Below are 20,641 nucleotides of genomic sequence, written 5' to 3'. Positions count from 1 at the left end.
CTGAAAAAAAGTCAAATAAAAAGTTAAATAAAAGTTAAATAAAAACTAACTCAGCTTAACGAGGGGAGGAGGTGCAGGCGTACTCAAGCGAGAAACACAGGTGAGGGGGATGAATGGCAAAACACCAGACACAGGGGAGGAGTCGACAGGCTGCAAAAACAGTGGAACAAGGGAGGCTAATGAAGGAGAGGTGTGTGGAGGGACAGCAGACTGAAGAAGAACTCAGGTTCAGGGCTCGGTTAATTAAGAGATCCAAGACACGTGTGGAGGGAAGATGGATTAAGGTTCAGGTTTAAGAGACGCCAAAATGCTCTGCAGAGTCGAGTGATAATCATGGGTCAGCAGCATCCATTTTTATAACATGAATATCTTGATTAATGCAGATTTTATTCTCCTTAAAAAGCCCTGTCATCTCCACAGTGTAAAGACATCCGACGCTCATTAAATAAACATTTACGTCAACCTGACGTATCTTGCATGTGGCGTTCAAAGACAGGCCTTACGTTGCTGAAATGGCAAACATTAAGGGGAACCTAAGTGCCTCAGTGAACCATTATACGCTCGTCGGGCTGCTGTCAGGCTGAATCAGGAGGTGCAGCTTATCATCCACTGCAGAGAGAGTTTCTGCAGTGTCTGAGTCAACCATGCAAATATCAGTCATCGTAGGTAAATTCAGGTCTAAAAACAGACTGAGCAGTCCTATTTTTGAACATCTTTGGCGTGAGGAAGAATCGCTCCTACGAGTTATCCATTAAAACCCCCACGTGCCATTTTACTGCCCATTACAGCTGCTAAGTGTGACACTTCTCCGGTTTTGTCCCTGACTTACATCACTGATGTTGCTAACCACATTTTCAAAATTGAATTTATCAGTCAGTAATTTAACCAGATTAACCTCGAAATTTATTAGAGGTCAACAGCAGCCCAAACAATCGCTCAAATTTTGTATTTTGATCCACTCAGAGACTGCTTGCTGCCGCAATTAAGTGCAAGCAAATGCATTTGCAAAGTAAAACAAGATTAGCTGTCTCTAGCGAGGCCTGGATGCTCTCATGGTTAATGGGCTGCTTACACCTCCTGTGAACCCGCCACGCCTCCGAGCACGAAAATATTTAACATCAGGGCTGAATGGGTTTCTCCTGCACACACCGTATTATTATAGAGGCCTTTAAAAAGATCCTAATGGCAGCTGGGCATCTTCCATCTCATTAGCTACAAATCATCTATACTTTGCTATAATTTACTGGCTATTTTCCAGAGCAAACCATAAGATTTCAGATTGATTTCCGGTCTCCCACTCAGACATTATTTCCAGTTCATTTCTGTGTGCTATTAAAATCAGCTTACAAGGATTTGAATCTTGCCCAAGACAGGTAATCCAACACAGTGAATGACTTAATGCCACTGATTTTGTACATGATTTGTTTACATTATGTGCTGCCCAGGACTGTCATGTCAACTGGCCACTGGTGCGTTCAAGGACACTCCAAGATCTGGCTCTTGTCACGTTGGTAGGTGAACCCGGACTTCTGTCTAAAAACCAGTTAAAAAAGCTCAAAGTCTTTGAGACGAGGGCGCCAGATGATCTTCAAAAATGATAACCGATTTCCAGATTTTAGGACATCAAACCCTTCTATTGCAGGCTTTATACTAACAGTCAACATCCAGTGAGACAGACTAGCAAAACATCAACCTAAGGTGAACTTTATGTGTCTAGTCAAAACTGTGAGCATGTTGAATTAAGTTCTAAACATCTAATTGTGTCATTGTCATCATGTTAGCATGCTAGCAGTAGCATTCATCTCAAACCGCCGCTTTGTTTGAGTACACTCTTTTAGAGCTGCTAGCATAGACTAGCATAAATGGAAATGATTGAGGCTCTCCAACTTGTCTTGCTCTACTAGGCTGTAATCGAGTAGTACTCACATAGAAAACTTTCAGAAAATCAGGAGACATAGTTTAAAGAAAGACAAAGTCAATGAAGGCAGGAAGGAGGTTGTGTTGTCACCCAACATACTGGGGTTTGTCACCTGTTTCAAACCAAATGTTGGCATATCATTTTCAAACTTGCAGGTACCTGAGTCATAAAACAAGCAATTTTAGGACATAACCTTCAAGCTTTAGTAGATTAACTGATATCGGAAAGCCATCATTTGCGGCCCCAGAGCTGAACATTTTACAAAATTCACTTCACATTCTCATCATATTCCGACAGCACAGGTCAACAGTTCATCACTGCAGTTGTTTACACCAGAAGACTATCAGAAATCAACTCACCTGACACAGCGTATCACAAATGTAAACCAAACATCACCTGAAAAGTAATAAAAGCATATTCAGACATCCCAAACACTGCTTTGGAAAACTGTCAGCGGCGATCCAGTATATACACGACAATCAGACGCTTTCAAAAATATTTTGCTTCAAACGTGTCGCTGTCACACTGAAGCAGCATCTTACTTTCTGCTCATGTGGGGGGAAATCAGCGCACCTATTGCATACTGTCGATGCGCTGAGGTGTGATAAAGGTGAGGAGTGAAGCAATTACTCATCGATGTCAACCCTTTTCTCACATCGGGTGTCTGTATGTATTGATAATGAGTAGGACCGCCTTTATCTATCTCAAATTAGACAACCTCGTTAAATCTCCTTCTTTGTGTATCCCTGTGTCCCTTTTCTACAGGAACAAGTCACATTTCATTCATCTTCCAGCAACCTTGGTAACTGCGACAAGGACAACAAACCATTAATCTGGACTGATACGTGGACAGCATAATGGCCTGTTTGCATTCCTGAAAATAAACGTGCGATATTAGGCAGAACACCAACGCTAATCCTTGCTCTGTATCTATCCTCTTACTAATAGAGTTCGGGGGGGGAAATTCTCTGAGTTATACTACAATTCCTCAGTATGCAGCACCTGCCACAGGTTTAAACATCTTAACGTTGCTTTGAGCGATTGCTTTGATCTTAAATCTGCTTTGAGTTTTTCTTGCTCAAAATCTTACTTGAGTGCATTAAGAATGCATCATTTTTCACAGTAGGAGTTCTGGCCATCATTCATATTGGTTATGAAACATTTCACTCATCAACTTTGTTGCTGATTTGAAGGCCTATTGCGTCATCAAAGTACATCAGACATGTTGTAAAACCCAACCCCCAATCTTGTATTACTTTTAAAGAGGCATTCCCCAGACCAATTTATTTGTCACAGACAAAAACACAGACCAAGAAAGCACTTGCACAATGCATCTCATGAAAGATGCATACGAAGGACTAAAAGTCAGACTGTCTCAGCCTCAAATGCATCTATTCTTTTTCAAACCTTCTCCTCACATTAAAGGTAGAGAAGGGGAATCAAGAGATAGTTGATTGTTGAGTCCCATGCCGTCAAACAGCTACAATTTGAGTTGATACTCAGATTATTCTGACACAAAGCATTGGTAGTCAGCGACCTCGGAATGATACTCAACAATCAACTGTCTTTCTCTGGAATCACGTTCCCCCACCTTTGAGGGAAGTGATGGAATAATCAGTGTAGTGAACATAGCTGCCAAGTTGCACAATGTTTCCCACAAAGTAACTGAAGCGTGACTAATGTTTTATGGGAACCCGAAGTGTGTAGTTGACGTTGTAGTCTCACAGCAAGAAAGTCCTTGCTTCCATTTCTGGTTGATGCATGGCCTTTCTGTGAGGAGTTTGCACGTTCTCTCGAGGCTTGACTGGGATTTCTACGGGTGCTCCAGTTTCCCCACCTTCAAAATGTGTATGTCATGTCCTCTCGGAGCCCCTGACCAAGGCTCGCCAAAGACTAGAGGCCAGTCTGGAACTTACTCTCATCAGACTTCATTCTAGCTTCCACTGTTAATTCCCTCTTAAAGGGGTATTCTGGCGTAAATTTAATCCATGGTCTAACACACTGTGACACCGAGTAAGACCCCCCCTCAAGAGATCAAGATTGCCAGCTGCTAGCTTATGTAGTTTTAGCAGCCTCAGGAAAGACCACACAATAATAATACACTGCAGTCTATGCCTCCACCAAGAAACCGCCACATAACTGTTATAAGCTGGTAGGCAAGACACATATGAACTTTGATTGCATTTCCATGGAGTAATAATCATACCTTTTCATCCTTTAGCTGCGGAACTCTTCTGCACTCGGTAATCGACTCGTCAGGGCTTCTCTACAACGAGCTAGCTGGTGCAGGAGAGTGTTGAGTTGTGTTGTCTTTTCAATAGAAATCCAGCAAAGCTAGCTGATGTTTGATGCCTCGAACCATATGCTGGGACCTTATTTGTACTGCTGCTGAAGTTTGGTGCTGTTCTGAAAAAATGTTCGACTTCCTGCGTCACCCAAGTTACACAGTGGCATAAACTCCATATTTTGTTGCTTAACCTTTGACAATCAGGAGTCCTTGAACTTCAAAACATCCACCATCCACCAAGAAATGTCATTCCCCACAGCCCCCCACAAACAACATCTGAATGGAAGAAATGTTGCCCGTGAACTTCCTTTTTTACAAAACAAATTAGGAATATATAAACTTAAAGAACACACAGTAGTTAGAAACGTTTTTTGAGGGTGAAAAGAGATGAGAACTTTGGTCAGACTGTAGGTTGTTTGAGTCTTTCATTTCTACAGAACTGCTCTCCGGATCACATTTCATTAAACGTAATTTTCTGATGACATTCACAGTGTGTCGCTTTCGTGTGAAACTGAGTGTCGTGACTCATGTTTCTCGTCGCCACTGACTCTATTGTAGTGTTGTGCAAGACGCTGCCTGGCCTCTATTATAGCAGTGAGTAAAATGTTATCGTAACCTTGTAAGACTCTTTGCCAAAACCACGAAAATAAAACAGGTTGTAACAGAGCACAATTTCCTTGAAAGTCACATTATATTATCTCCAGTAAACGATCCCCTGGGTGGTGTTTCTGCTTCTAGGGGATGGTTTAACTACCGAGGCCCCTGCACAGCCTCGCGGCTCTGTTTCTTCCTTCAAACGGGGCGTCCTTGCCGACACCGGCCACATTCCTCTCACGGGGGTCAGAGGTCGGCTCCCCAGCCTCCCCTGAATCCTGACAGCCGGTAGCCTCTCTGATTCAGAGAGGAGACCTCTATTTCCGGAGGCTTTTAGAGCAATAATGATGTGCTTGTGAGCAGCTCCATCAAGTTTCATGAGTAATGAATCACCGTCCATATTTATCTCTTGCTGGTGAGAAGTCTCCTGAAAAACAACACACCTTATAAAAAATGAACAGCATCAGTCCGAGGTTAACCCTCAGGCCCGCTCGAGTGACTTTATTCAATATTTCATCTCTTTTTATTTCACTTTGTCGGGATGATCTAATGGCGCCCCTGTGAAATATTCAACAAAGTAATTAACAAAACCAATTAATTAAGGTGCTAATTCCAGACGTCCCTCAGCGGAAAACAATTCTTCATCTACTATGGAAATGTTTGCGATGACACGCTCGTCCTGCAGCTCGCTCATTTGCATCTTGCGACTTTAATGGAGAAAAAAGAAAAGTGGAACTTCTTTAAGCTTTTGCTCCGGCAAATCAGCGGAGAATTAAAGGGCTGAGAGAAGGCTTTGCATTTTGATTCTCTGACAGAGAGACCAATTAAAATCACTGGCGTCGTCCAAGGCTGCAGGGCACAGCCGGAATGACGCCCTCGGTAGAAAACGCTCAGGTGGATGTGAACCAACAGCCTTAAAAGCAGAAATAACTCCTCTCATATATCATTAGTCTGTGATGTTCACTGCTTTTCTAGGAGGTCATTTGTGATCCACAGCTATGATTTATGCTGTTTTTTTTTTCTTTTTTACCTCAGCCTGCATGTCTTATTTTAACCTCAGTTAATGGTTTCCATTTCCAGATCTATTTTCAACATTCCCCCGCAGAATTGGCCTGGACTTGTTGCATGAATCCTGCAGACGAAGAGCGACAACAACAGGGGAAGTTGTAGTGAAATCAATAGCGAGGGGGGAACAGGTTTTTCCGGTTGAGCAAAAATGAACCGTCTTATTTCACAACACACGATGGCTGGTGTTAGCAGAGTTTCCTGTTACACTGAATCACAGCCTGCAAAACCACAGTGTAATTATTTTGTACATGGTGGGAGCATTTTTTCAGGACAGATAGAACGAAGACGACAGGTTAGGAAATAAGAGGATATAGCTCTGTGATTAAGAACGCAGGGAAACAACCAGAGGTTTTTTTTTTATTGGGCTGTTTGCTACTACATTCAGAGTTTATGATTGTTTCCAGTTTTTCAGCAAGCTCTCTGCGTGTCTATGGCAACCGCAGCATCAACAGCGGGGGAAATGATAAGAGCTGAAGTATCTGAGTGCCCTGAATGATTCACTGTTCAAAAGCAGCAGACAGCAGATGGATCAATGTAGGGGAACCGTGGCAGTATGAGCTTGAAGGTCTGATTATTAGATCCAGACAACAAACAATCATGATCCTAGTTTGCAAAACTCTGTATTACTTGCATCGTGGCGCTCTCGTAAGCTGTGTGACGCGCCTCTGCTGGGTTGATAAGCAGTAGCAAGAAGTTGCCGCCAATTCACAACACACAACATCAAAGCTGTGACCACTCGCTGTCTGACAGCACCAGTCATTTAGGTCATTTATCAACCAGAGAGTCAGAACAGAGTGAGGCTGCACTCAGGCACTGCAGCACTTTGAGCTAAATGCTAACAGCAACGTGGCAACAAGCTCTTAAGGTCGATGCTAACATGGTGATGTTTAGCGGTATGATATATACCTACACCATCTTAGTTTAGCATAGCATGCTAATATTTGCTCATAAGCACTCGATGGCTGGATGGTATCGTCTTTAGCTTTGTAAGGATTTAATCGAAACATCGGACTCTGGAAACAAAAAAATCTAACTAATTTAGATGTTTGTCACTTTTAGACTTTCAAGATGTTATTGGAATAAATGGATCTTTATCCATTTCTAGCTTCAAAGCCTGGTGCTTCTCCTGAGGGCTTGTTCTAGCGTCACCACTTGAATCGCCCCTCTCGTGCAGTAGTAGTGCATGTTTGTGACCAAGAGTCAAAGGTGATTCGATTAGACCTTTTGTTAAATAACAAGTTAACTGTAGATGACTTACTGTTGTAATGTATGTGGAAACTGAACGCAGTTATTTCATCCAAAGGTACAGTATGATCTTTCCTAAACCTAACCTAGTTGTTTTTGTGCCTTAACCAAACCAAACCAGGTCCATCCAGCAACAATGATAACAGAGTCATAAAGTCATAAAGTAAATTGTTTATCAGCAAGCTCTACATATATACATATAACTCCAGAGTCCCTCATGTGCAACCTACCTGTTAAGTAGTCGAGGACTAATTTAAAACCATTCTAAAAACTATTGAACATAAACATAAAATGGCTCCATGAAGCTCATCCGGCGTAATGCAAGTCTTTCGGACGCATGGAGATCCCATACTGACTTGAGGAGACCCCAACCACGTTTTTAGAGCTGAAATCTTCACTTTAACGGCCGAGCTAAAAGTGTCAGTGCCACCTTCTCTGATGTGGGTTCACGAAATTCGTGTCAAGGGTGTAAATAACAACTTTTCAATTCATTATAGGATTTCAGGGCCCCCACCCCTTGAATGAGCTGCATGGAGACATTTGTTTGGTTGCTGTTTATGATTTAAAACAAGTCCCCAGTCTACTTCAGTTGAGAACGCTGCAACACTGTTTTGCTGTGGAGCTCCAGAATTGTTCTGTGGATGACGAAACTTCACCTGACTTTCCATCAGTATGAAGAGAGTGTGAGAGTAGATTTATACCAGAATTTAAAACATTTGACATTTAGCATGCTGTCCCATTAGACTGTGTCAGAGCTGGGCTAAATCATCTGCATGTAACATCAGCCGGCCAACCTTTACTGTGTTATCCGAGGTAATCAGAGAAAATATACAACAAAATGGAGCCAGGAATGCGGGCTGCATCCTCAAATGTACCTTTAATGTTTGATTTTGCTTGTTAAGGGTTATATTATTCACCCGACATTCAAATGCACTGCCATCTGTTAGACTATAATATTGCGCTTCAGGATGTTTTTCACATAAAAATGGCTTGATTAAAAGTGGATATTTATTGAATGAATTCTAGAAAAATCAACACGGACAAGAGCTAAAACAGTGGAACACAGAGAGTGCAGAGCCATCCCCAATTCAAATGCAAATCTGCTGAATGGAGGCTTTTTACACTTTGGTCAGGGGAAGAGAGTGAATGGAGTTCAACTCCTGTCCACCGGAGATAAACCAAATCTGAAAATCAATAGAGATTTTAAAATGTGATGATTTTCTTTGCTCTGTTTTATTGTGAGAAAATGGAAATGCCTCCAACATCGGCCCCATTAATCCCCGTTATTGCTGCATATTTTACTCGACATTTGTTAAAAATCCACGCCGTAGACGCTTCGGATTCTAGACGCCGAAAAACAACCGAGACAGGAGCCACTCCCTCACCTTAAAAAGCGCTCAGCAAAACGCAGGAGATATGGGTTTGCTAAAAATGAGAGAAAACATGTCTGAAAGGGTATAAATCTTTAATCAAACGGCGGTGATGTGCCTTGCCTCCAGCACTCACTGTGCCAAGCTGGAGAGCAGATGCTGAGATCTCAGATCTTGCTTCCCCCAAAACAGGATAAATCCCCTACTCCAGTACGAATGTGTCATGGGAGCGGCTCTCTGTGCACCGAAGCTGCTGTGTTTTGGGTTCCCTCCTCAGAAACTCCCACAGGGACCCTGCACTATTTCAGCATTTTAAAAAGGCTAAGGAACAGGAGGTAGTGAAGCACATACTTAATCATTTTGCCTCTGGTTAAAGATCTAAAACAGTCTTCATATAAACATGCACAAGTGAGATTGTTTATTCATTTGAGGGCAGATTGAGCAGGAGCCGAACAGGAAAAATGACATCGGAAAAATGTATGAAATATGGATTTAGTTTAGCCAGGTTTAGCTGTGCAAATAGAGATGATTCTTCTAGGCTGAAATCTTATTTCACACAACTTTAAAAAGCAGTTTTCACACATTTTAATATCATAAATCCACGTCGCTCACTGATTACTTCCTGGGTTGCCTGAGTGTCTCTCTTCTGCAGTAGTTTACATTACAGGCGTCTTGACAGTGAATAGATTTTATGATAAGTGCTGCTTGAAAACCATGCACTACAGCTGTGGTAAAAAGCGGAAGTGATTATTTATGCATGAAACAGATTAATGGCGGCATGAGATGGAAATCCCAGCAAGATAACTATGTGCTGCATTAGGGTGTAGACGTGATTTCAAACAATACCGGTGAGGTGAGTGCTACTTTTTTATCACGGTATTCATGTAAAGTGTGATGATAGTGCACTCGTCATCGGAAAGTATTAAAGGTAATTAGAGGCACTTAGTTGCTTTATGATGGCTTCATTCAGCTGAAATGTACAAAAAGATTATAAACTGAGAGGCAGAGATTTCTGATTTTTTTTTTTTTTTTCAGTTCTTGCTTGATGTAACTGCCTGTGCTGCCTTTAAAAAAACTGAACACACACTGGTAGAAAATCTCTGTGAAGTGAACAGTGACTTCAAAGAGATTACGTTGAGTCGCTCACTCCAGAATCATATGCACACGCACCCGAAGGAGAAGCACATATACATGTAAGGAAGATGAAAAGAAGGGAAAATATAAAACAAACAAAGGCAGTTCCATTTCCATGTTGATACAAACACGCATACAAATGTGTGCGCGATCGAAATGCACAGATACAGCGTGAAGAAGGGGATGGGCGGGTGGGGGTGATGTGGAAGTCATATACATGACGCGAGTCAAAACAACCTCAGCACCGGCATGCGTAATGATTTCAAAAGTCTTCCCTAAAAATATCAAACTAGGCGGAAACAGACGGAGACAGTCCGACCGAGACAAAAGGAGACAGATGCTGCAGGTGAAGGGAGACAAGAGAGGGAGAGCAAGAAACCACTGAATGGTTCTGCACCTTTTTAAAGTGAGAAATCAGTCTTTCACAGTCTAACAGAGAGAAAAATGAGAGAATGTTTTACAAAATGCTGATGAAGACAGAAGAGGCAAATGAAGAGCATAAAATGCAATTCATCACTCTGCTCAACTAAAGGTGGAGAGTTAAGGAGGGCGTTAGTGCTGTACAGGCAAACATTCCTACTTTGTGAGTCTATCAGCCATATTAGCTATTATGTCTGATGGTTTTAACTCCGTTGTTAACAGTGACGGACACGTTGCATTAAAAGCTTTATGTGTCTGTCATTCCAAGTGTGGTATAAGAAGCTTTATTCATATTAAATCAGCGAATGAATATCAAATGCCAACTGGATACAAACAGCTTTACTTCACATTCAATTATTTAAAGCACCGGGGTGGCGCCCTTACAGCTGGCAGAGTCAACGTCTTGTTTCAAGGACACTGCGGCCGGGCGGAGTGCTGCCAACGTGAAGTCCTCTGGTTGTGAGATTGATCTTTTTTTGAGCCTTTAAACCTGCAACAAGTACTTTTGATCACTTGGAGGTCAGGCAACCAGCTGAACAGTGGCTTGTTTATTTATACATCCAGCAGAGATGGCTGTCATTTATTCAGACCAAGTATGACATCAATAATTTTCTTTCTGGACCATTTACAAAGTCTAGATTTTGGCGTTATGGCCGTCACTGTCCCTGTAGCTGTCGTTAGCTACATTATTAGTGTTGACGCCGCTAGTACAGGCGCTTTGGGCCCGACTGTGGCTAACTGGTTAGCACGCTTACATCAGTAAAAAATCTCTGCAACACAAAACATAGTCGTCAAAATATCTAAACTGTTATCTCTTCACATTCTGTTGATCATTTCAGAAAATATGTGTGTTTTTGTTGCTAAAAATAAAACTGATGAGAGTGTTGAAAGAGAACCGAGAACATTAAAGTTCCATGTCCTGAAAAATCACTCAGTGGGGTTTGTCACTGCAAGCGACAACAATTTGATCCATTGTTGACTTAAAGATATCATCAGACATCAGACCTGTACAACTCAGGCCAACTGGTGCTGCCAAAGCTATAACTTTCCTTTATTTCATCCATAACTGACTGTGAGCTCACCGGGCGAATGCAACGTGATGGCTACACTGTCTTTATTCCCACTCCTGCTGGGCTTTGTGTATCCACTCGCACCACATGATGCACATAGACAGACAACTGGCGCAGTCAGAAGGAGAGAGAGAGAGAGAGAAATTTCTCAATGAATTACGTTTGAAAATGACCGAACCTGCCAGAGCCTTAAGCTTCACACAGCAAATTGGCCCCAAACCAAAAAAAGGAGACCCACTGGCTTGTGGTGGGGTTGCAGAGCTCTGGACCTCATTTGTTCGGTTATTACACCACCTTCACTCTGCTGCATGGGCGAAGAAAGAAAACACAACTCTGTCGTCCACGTGTCTTTGGCTACACCTCGGTGGCATGAAACACAGAGCTGTTTAATTCTGGCTTTAGCTTTCTATTAGCATTTTCTCATCTCTCTTAACTTAAGAATGCGGCGCTGCAGGATTTAACGGAGAAGTGGGAGCCTGACTTCACGAAGGGGATTTATCACAACCTTTAGCCCGGCTCTGTTTGTCACTGCTTTACATCCCAGGAGCTCTCCAGCTCATCCAGCTTAATCACTGACCTATGCAAACACGGCGCAGACTCCACTTCACACTGGAATTCACGCAATTACCACATGTTCTGTATATCATAGAGAAGGCGACTGCGTGTGTCACATCTGACTCTGCTAATAACCCACACTCACAGATCTCAAGAAATCGCAGAGCATCCAGTGTTCTGCCGCCTGAGTCTCAGAGTCAGCGATGCACTGCATAATGAAAAGGGGCTGGTTCATTTTGGCACCCCCCCCCCAGCCCTAGCCTGGGGTTGTCTCTCTCTCTCTCTCTGGATGTCTGGTTTCTTCTATGAATTATGAACCATGATCCCCAGTGACCGCAGATGGATTGGGGGCAAAGCTGCCCATCTCAGTTGTGGTGTCGGAGGGCATTCGTATTGTGCGAGCGGATGCAGTTGTTTGTGTAAGGTGCTGCATGTCCTCTTACCCTCTGTGCAACGTGCCGGTGGCGGGTTAAAAGCGGGGCTAAAGGGGCAGAAGATTCCTGCACGTGAACAGGTGTGACAGCTGGGAAAATGTCTGAGGATTTTTTTAAAAAGCCATTTCACCGTTCTTTGATAGCGACGCGGGAAACATGATGAAAGAAGTGATGGACTGGCATGCAACAAAGATGCCCTGCTGCTTTCAGCCACCAGGACACCTATTATAGGAGTTTATTCCAGGTCAATACTCAAATCTCAGACCATCGTGAAGCTATTCATCCTGTCTTCAGGGAGACAGACAGTCAGCTTCTCTTATGGTCCTTGAAATGTTAATTGCTAATCAGCTGATTGCATTCAGGATAAGAAATTATCTTTTGAAGAAGTTTCAGTCTGGCGTTTAAGGCAGCAAATGGCTGTCTTTTAGCAGCAGGCGGAAGGAAAATATCTCCGTTTTGATCCTTCCAGACCTTTCGGCGGCTTTTGACACCATTGATCATGTGATTCCGCCTGACAAGCTCAAACACGGCACTTTAAAGTAGTTCAGCTTTCTCTGTTGGTACTGGAACTTGTAGACTCTGTTCTGAAAAAAAAAAAAAAAAAAAGAAGCTCTGCAGGGTTCCCCTTTAGGTCAATGTCTGTTTTCCTGTGATAGGTTACCCCTGGGCAACAAGACTCAAAGACATAACCTCACCTTTGACTCCTACGCCGGCTGTCTCTTCTGATCCACGGTTGAAACTGTTCTTCATGACATTAAATGTTGCAGCGGAATACAGACAGATGTGTCCTCACTGTCAGACCCGAACAGATGTCACATATTGTCTCCTATTAGCCACACTCATTATAGGGCTCTAGGACTGACAGTCATGGCTGGCCGGTCCACCGCTTTGCTTCCAGACTAAAATATCTCTGCAAATATTGGATGACTTGCCATGAAATTTGGTTCAGACGTTCCCAGGGGCGATGAAGCTCACTGACTTTCCTCTTGTGATGTTTGTGATTCATAATGAAAGATCTCAACAACTAATTGATGGACGGATTCCAAAGATATCTGGCGCTGGCATTCATGGTGCTTTGGTGAAAAATGTTAGCCAAGTGTATTTCTGCAAAATCACAGATAAGTCTAAACTGAACGTTTCTTCAAACAACAGAATTCATCAACTAACCCTGCAGCTCAGCAAGAACAGGAACAGCCAGCAAAATGTTGTGCAAACTGTGATGCGAGGTCCGAGGCTCGTTACCCTTGGAGCAGGAGACGAGCTCAACAGGCATTTTACAGAGATGGTAAATGATTGTTTCTTTTGCCATGTTATGCCGTTGTTTAGAAAGCACGTCCAGACGCTTATGAAAAATGTCACACTGGACGCAGAAGCTGTTGTGTTTCACATGGCCTGGCATGCGATCTGAAATCACACACTGAGGCGCCATTATGCTGCAAAAACAAAAGTGGCAAAATGAAGGGTCTTCATAGCGTCGGTATTGAGCAATCACTGTGCAAAAAAAAAAAGAGGGGCTGTTGTGAGCATGCTGATGTTAGCATTTAGCTCAAAGCACCCCATGTCGGCCACACAGACTCTTTAGTCTTTTTTAAAATCTGTGACCGCAGCAGTAAATCATTTTTATTGACCATAAACTTGGAAAGCGTTCGCCCTGCTTTCATGCGATTTACATCCCAGCAGCTTTCTGTTCCCTTTCTGTTGCACATGATGTTTACACATGGATTTTTAACTGCTACAAATCTGATAACATAATGCCCGAGCAGTGCAGCGTGGGCACTGTGTCTGTTTCCATTTTAGGGCGGGTATTGATTACTTTTTTTACAGCATGTCTGAGTTTATCCCCAAGCTATGACCCTGACCTTTAAACTGCCCATTAGATATTGTATATTGCCTGGAACCCTCACATGGGACGTACCCGGCCGTCCTAAAATCTTAAAGTGCACTTTTGTACTTTTATACTCCTCAACTCTGTAAAGATCAAAGATTCTATCTCCCTTTGTCATGTCTGAGGTTTATATTTAAAGCCTTGTGTTTCTGTGATGTAGTCATTGCTGCGTTTTCCTTTATTGTCCCACCCTCTCGCTTATCACGCTGCCTTTTAAGTGTTTTTATATAAATATATATTCTTTAAAAAGTAACTCTCAAAATGTCAGATTTCATTCACAGTCCGGCCTCTGCTTAAAGCAAAAATATTTCCGTTTTTGAAGACAGCGTGTGCAAATGTGTGACATGGGTGATAAATCATAAAAGTATGCGGTTCGTCTTATCTTGCGTTTGACATATTCCCCAGCGCTCGGGCTGCATCCTCCAGAGAAACAAAAGCAGCTCGAGAGGGCTCTCAGACATCACAGTGACGCTGCCATGCAACAATAAATGAAACGATGACGCCCTGCATGACTCCGTGTACACGACCGGAGATAATAAACCAGTCAGAAACCATTGGTAGACCTCAACAATGCCCCGGCTTTTTACAGGGCTCCTTTAGCAAAAGGCCTCCTCAGCTGTACATTATTGATGGGGCTTAAATTGAATGTGGCTTTGTTCCTCCACCGACGGACACAAGGCGTGTGTCTCCCCCTTACACGAAGAGCAGTGGTGAGTAGGTGGGGGAGGGGAGCCGGGGGTGGGTGACTCACCCCCCAGTCCCATCATGCAGCTGGGCGATTCATCCATCACATTAAGAGGTGCCGCATCAATCATTAACAAGTAGCCCCCTGTTGAAAGGATGATGGACAGCTTGACAAATAAGTTAAGATGAAGTGGGACAAGGTGATGCTGGCCTTTTTCACTTTTCCGGCAATTTATTCAAGACACAACAATGGATGATCCAAATGCCGGCAATGAAACGATCCTGAATAGAAATTGCTATAATTCTGAGCAAAAGAAAATAATGGGTAATGGGTTCCCCCCTCAGAGAGCTTTAAAACTCCACTAAACTGAACTCGCAGAGAGAAATTTGCAGATGCTTTCAGGGTTTCTGAAGTGCTGGGCACAGACGACACTTAATACTTTTCTCATGGGTGGCCAGCTCTTCTTAGAGCTCATCCAGGTGGAGGGGATGCAGACTCTGATAATCTAGAAGCTCTGAAAAAATCCTTTGAGAGGATTTTAGCTGCAGGTACAGAGAACAACTGGAGCCGTCTGTCCAGAATAGGATAATCCCCCACTTTTGGAGGGATTTGACATTTTAGCTGTATTTATTCTGACTGATGTTTGCATGAGGTCAACAGACCTGAGACCTGCACAAACTTGTGATGTTACCTGACGAGTTCTGTAATCTGGTGCTGAAAAACACAAACAAGTGTTAGAAGTTCGAGAGATGAATTGACTGGAAGGTGTCAGAGCAACCTAATCACCAGAATTCATGTTTTGTTTATGTTTCTTTGGGTTAATTGAATAAAATTGAAATACACGGCTGTAGATTTCCCATAAAAAATATCTGACAAACAAACACATGCTGGACATTGTCTTGAAGTCTCCTAAAAATGAGCCACTGGTGTAGCCTATAACATGTGCAAATTTGTGGTTTACAAAAAATGTTTACTGCCAACATTTCATCCCCTTAGAGTCAAAAGCAAACTCAGCAGTTTCCTTCAACTCTACGCTGAGTTTTAGCACCCTTCAGCTGACTTTTGATTTTTACAGCCTGAAACTTTACTGCTTTGATTCACTCCATTTTCATCAGGATTGTTTTCATCTAAAGGCAGGCGTCTATTCAGAAAGAAAAGTTCTGATAACCCTAACGCGCTGTACACCAACTATCAGCTGCTATCTAAATAGTGAAAAAGAGAGTTGGTGGAGGCCGAAAACAGAGCCTAAAGGAAAGTGAATGCTGGATTTACATCAGTCATTTGGACACATGAATACAAACGCTGAATGTCTGTTGAATGTGTAATCAAACTACAGTTTGCTAGTACAACTCCTCGGACTGCCCACAGTGGCCATACAAATGTAAATGCAGATTTAAATGTCAAATATTCTGTTAATATTCAAGATTTTCTATTGGGAGCAAATTCCAAGAGAAGAGAGCGAAATCAACACTCAGTCCGTCCGTCTCTGAATGTCTCCTGGAGCTGCTCTGTGAATTTTAAACGCTGACTTTTACTTTTAAAAAGTCATAAGAGCATCCCGTGTCATGACCTTTTTCTGTTGCCAAATTTTCCAGCTCATTTCGTCAATCAGACTTCCAGATTGCACCCAAATCCAGCAAATTGAAGCACACATCTCAGTTCTACTTTTAATAAGAGTGACTCACCCTCGTCTTTCATTGGTGGCATTTAACTGAGCTGAACTCACTATAAACTGATTTGTGTAAGTTGACTCTCTGACCCTTAAATCAGTCAAGTTTTTTTCTCTCAACTTAAGAGTTAAAAGTCTAATTTTGAATCTCCATAGAAACTGATTCACTGAAAAAAAGAGAGAAAAAAAGGTAATTAAAGGGTTGAAGCTTATTCACACATTACACATAAAACGCTTCAAGCTACGTGCCAATCACACGTTAGCCTTGATAAGCTCAGACTTTCTTCCCGTCCACCGGTTCCTCCTTTCTGTCCCACAGTTTGTGGTGATTAATGATTGGAAATAATCTCCCCTTGTGAGACATTTACAGTCAAGTGGGCACCGTCATTAAGAAAAGTTATTTGGATTTACCCAACAACAACCCCTGAAGGCTTTAACAGTGTGTTCTGGCGTTGTACACACAACCGCGTTCTCTGTTCTCCTATCAACACTAATTGGACCAGCACTAACACACACAAACCACACGGACCGACTGCACTGATGCTGTACCTACACTTGGCCATATGCTGCATTCATATTGTATCACACAAACAACAGATGCTGACGGGGGGTGAAAGCATGTCAAGTTCTTGTTGAAAGATCTTTGGGTTTTTTTGTTGGTTTTTTTTTCCTGCAGGCATCAGAATCCTCCACTTTGAATGTTCTAATGTGTGCAAATTAGGAATAGTTTGACATTTTGACAAATATGCTGTACTGTAATGAGACAGTTAACTCAGCTTGGAGACTTGGGAAGAAGGGAAACATCCACCTTGCTCGCCATGCTCATTCAAGTCACCTACCAGTTCAATACAATTATAGGATTACAAAGATGTTCAGGATCAATTGTACCGTAATGATAACTAGCCATTAAATTTGGTATACATAACATTACAGAACATACTTTGGCTGACATATTTCAATGTTTGCTTGGTTTACAGGCTCTAGATTAGCCTATATCCAATTAAGAAGCAATTTTTCAGAAAACCTGTCACAGTCTCAGTGGAATCATGATGTGAATGGTTTGGCATTTGGGGAAACAGGCCTTCATTTTTTGGCTTTCTGGCTCTGAGTTGAGAAGATCATTATGGTTCACAAAACTTTCCTCAGGTTACAAACTCTTCCTACTTACATCTCAAAAGCTCACTGATAGAGCTGGCAAGTCATTTGCTGGTGACGATTCTTGTTTCCTCTTACATTGAGCACAATGGAAATAAAGAAAAGGCCCGCTAGTTTCCTTGTGATATCAACAATCTATTATTTTATTGTCAAATAAAATCAATCAATCAATGAAACTGAAACTATCATGTTTTAATGTTGAGAGCTAAAGTGAGCTCATGTTTATGTTAGCTTAGCGTTAAGGGTATATTGTCTTAGTCCTTAGGTAAAATCACTCTGACTAGCCTACAAAGGTTTTTAAAGATTAATGATTGAGTAATTTGCCTTCTTGCGACTGTTATCTAGTCCATTAGCTAGCTGAGGCTAACTACTAAGCTAGAGTCAAGAAATGGTTAGCTTAACACAAGCTCTGCATCAAGTCTTGAAATGGGAGCTAGATTGGTTTGAAGTGGACAAAATCCACCTGGATCTAAAGCTCACAAACTTATTTGCTCGCTTTATTTCTTAGAGTTAGGGTTAGGTTGGGTGGTGGTTTGCTTAGCTTAGCATAGACAGTGGAAAAGGGAAAATAGCTAGCCTGGCCCAGTCCAAAGTTACAAAAAACACATCAGACTAACAGCACCTCAAAAACTTAGCCTAGCCTACTGTACACTTAATATCTCAATAATTTAAATGTGAGTTTTTACAGAAGAAATGGATTGAATCATGACCTTCATAGGTGCTAATCAGACAGAGAAAGGTTAGACATTTCCAGTCTTTAAGCTAAGCTAAGCTAAGCTAAGCCAACAGTAGCCCCAGCTTTAGCATGTGTTTAGTTAACAAACAGACATAAGAGCTGTAGGACTATGTATCATGTCTCTCTGCCAGAAACTAAATAATTTCATAAAATGTTGGACTTTTCCCTTTAATATGAGCAGGACGTTGCAAGGAAATGGTGTCTTGTTCGTTCATCTTCTGTTTCCTCTGATATGACGTGAACATGACATTACACTTTGCCCACAGTTTCCCAGCTTCACTGTCTCATTATCAAAGGTTAATGGAACAGCTGGACCTTCCAGCATTGGCTTCGCCTGCTCAGCAGTCCGACTCAGTCCAACCTTTGTAAAGTTTTTCACATTTACCTGCTTTGAACCCATCCCTGCTTGATTTTATAATTTTTTTTTCATTAGCACATTAGCACATCACATCATCCCATTAGCAGGAGTCTGACACTGTTTATAAAGAGTCATCATATTCCAAGAGTCTTCATGTTCACATGCCCGCCCTGAATTACAACGGCTCCATCAATTTTTCCTGATTGTGCTGTCTGCTGAGCTCAATGTAAAGCCCACAGACAGACTCATATGCATATTAATTAGAATGGAAATGACAAGACAGTTATTCTTTCAGCTGAGGACAAAAACGCCGCCCTGAAATATTAAAAACACAGCTGCATCCTCGCTGAGATTTCATGTCTCTTACAGATTGTAAAGGAAAAACTTTTTAATGGCAGCAAAGCAAATAGTGCTTACAAAGATGCAACGTGACTTTAAATATGCTAAAATATAATAAAATATGCGCTGTCAAGAGCTACATAAGCAGCATTGCAAATTTGTAGGAGCACAAATCACGGCTACTTCACTCCGGCTCCCCCACAGCTATTATCATTATGGAGGGCAAAGCAGCAGGATCCAAAGGTTAATGTCCACACCATTAGAGAGTGACAGAGCATGCGTTTATCCCTGTTGGTTTAATTAAATTACAGGGAACTCATAAAAAAGGGGATTTATCCCGAACAAACAGTTGCTGCAGTCCTAATGGGGCACTACCTTCCAGCTCAGCTGATTTATCCCCATCACGTTTCAAAGTGGGTCGTCTTGTCACGGAGTTTGTCATGGCCTACTTAACAGTACAAGAACTTGTAATTAGATCATTTGTCAAGCCAGCTGATTGCTTTGCTTGTTCTTTTTCATGGTGTACAGACGAGCAAGACATCCCGCTTTTCCCCGGGTCGCTCAGAAAAGTCATCGATCTTACCTCCCATGGTACAGTAAACTATAAAATATATAGGCGGCGTGTGAGCCTCCCTGCCCTTCATAAAGCTGACATGAGGGGGAAACAAGCTCGTGCTGGAGCTCGTGAGCAATAAAACAAAACCAATCCTGGCAAGAGCTACTGGCACACACTGGACAGGTGGGCTTGGAGATGCAGTACAAGGGTTCAGAAAATGAGATTAAAAAAAAAAAATGGTGATTAGACACCCTCTAGTGGAGGATCATTACAAAAACATCACAGCAATCGACACACAAAACTCACTTTCATCCCCTGTGCTCCCACATCAGTCCTCAAAACTGACAGAAACTCCCGAGTGTGTGAATTTGAAATACCAATATTCATATTGAACAGCTCCACTTTTTGTACGGTCTACATCCCCTCCGGTTATGAAACAGCATAAATGTGTGCGTGCCAGTTACAGTACACGCGGCCTGATGAATTAATCCTTTTCATTTCTCTGCCATTTCCACATCACGCCGGAGATAACCAAAGCGCCCTTCTGTTTCATGTGGACTGGACGGCCATGCAGAGGATGCTCTGAGCTGCAGGCGAGTGTCCGCTGTTGGAAGACACGACCGCTCGTTCTCTGGTTTTCACATCTTACAAGCTTTAATGGTCACAATAAATGCATGCGTGACATAAGAAAAAAAAAAAGAAAAATGGCACAAATATACACAGCAGCAATCGTTCTACTCCTCATGGAAATGTACAAACTTTCTCAGAACAGTTGCCACAGTAGATTTAACATGGTTACATGTATTAAAGCTAAATAAACTCCCCTGACATTAACAAGCAAACAATGCAGAGAAGTTACAAGATTCACCCGCTCACTCTCTCGGCATCACTTGCATTTTGCGTCGTACCTTCAGAGCGCGGGACTCGTTTCGCATCTAGAATTTAATCACGTACACATGCGCTTCTACATAAAACATGCAACATTTCACACATCTGCTGCTTGTAAAGTCGTTACAAAAAGTGCAATCCACTGTCTGTGTCATGCATGTTCATGATTCATACAGAGATGTAGGTGTATTGTTTTTATGGACTGTAGGTCAAACAAACAAGATGCACTTGAATCAAAGACGATTTACTCCCTGACAAAGAGACACACAAATGTG

This window comes from Acanthopagrus latus, chromosome 2 (assembly GCF_904848185.1).
Source record: "Acanthopagrus latus isolate v.2019 chromosome 2, fAcaLat1.1, whole genome shotgun sequence".
Classification (NCBI taxonomy): Eukaryota; Metazoa; Chordata; class Actinopteri; order Spariformes; family Sparidae; genus Acanthopagrus; species Acanthopagrus latus.
The sequence above is the reverse complement of the archived record's forward strand: the minus strand, read 5'-3'. Positions refer to the sequence as shown.